The following is a 935-nucleotide window of genomic DNA, read 5'->3' as shown; positions in this document are numbered from 1 at the left end:
ATCGGTTCACATTTCAGCTATCGCGTAACATACAAAAAGATACAGTCGAATTGGCAACCTCCTACTTTTTTGAAGTCGGTTAAAAAACTAGAATATTTAATACGTAGGTATTATGATACTTTTTGTAACGTTTCGTTTCTTAAAGCAAACTTCAAGAAACAAAACGTTCCGCTGATTATGTTTCAAAAAAGTTTGATTGCGCAGCAAGTACCTACCTATTATATACAAAACAATATAACTAACTATACTTTTGAACCTTTGCTGTTGTGGTTGTCACAATGGTATTTACATAACTAATAGAGGTATTTACATAATCTATATAGAGGTATTTACATAATCTCGCAAATTCACACATTTCTAGGTACCTACTTTGTAATCAATTTGTAAAATTTTTTACCTAATTTTTTATGTTTTTATGTTCGAGCTAGTTAAAAAATGATATTGATAATCCAGAAACAAAAATCGTGTACAGGGTGTTATGATTCGGGTGATTATTTTTATTTTGTATTGTGCTGCTGTCTTCAAAGTTTTGTTTATACGTTAATAACATATTGTACCCTGTGAAAGAATGGCATAACTTTTTTAGACTACTTTTGAAGACAGTCAAAAACTCATTAAAAAATTAATATTAATAGCAGTTCTATGTAACCTACATCATAGGGTAACTGAAAACGTATTCTATATGCACAATATGTTAAAACCTCTATATGTTAAAACCTCTATTCCGTAAAAGCGCTAGATAAAGCACGCTCCGACGGCAACGGTACATGCAGAAACTAATTCATACCGTTTTTTTTTATTATTAAATGACGGGAACGACTACATGCACCTAGTGGTAAACATTACACCTACCCATAACAGTTGCAGTGCCACTCATAGCTTTACGACGTAAAGACCTGAGGGGTATTGCCACTGCACCCGTCACAAAGAGACAT

This window comes from Hyposmocoma kahamanoa, unplaced genomic scaffold (assembly GCF_003589595.1).
Source record: "Hyposmocoma kahamanoa isolate Upper Pololo Valley unplaced genomic scaffold, ASM358959v1 114, whole genome shotgun sequence".
In the NCBI taxonomy this organism is placed as follows: Eukaryota; Metazoa; Arthropoda; class Insecta; order Lepidoptera; family Cosmopterigidae; genus Hyposmocoma; species Hyposmocoma kahamanoa.
This window is presented reverse-complemented; position numbering follows the sequence as displayed.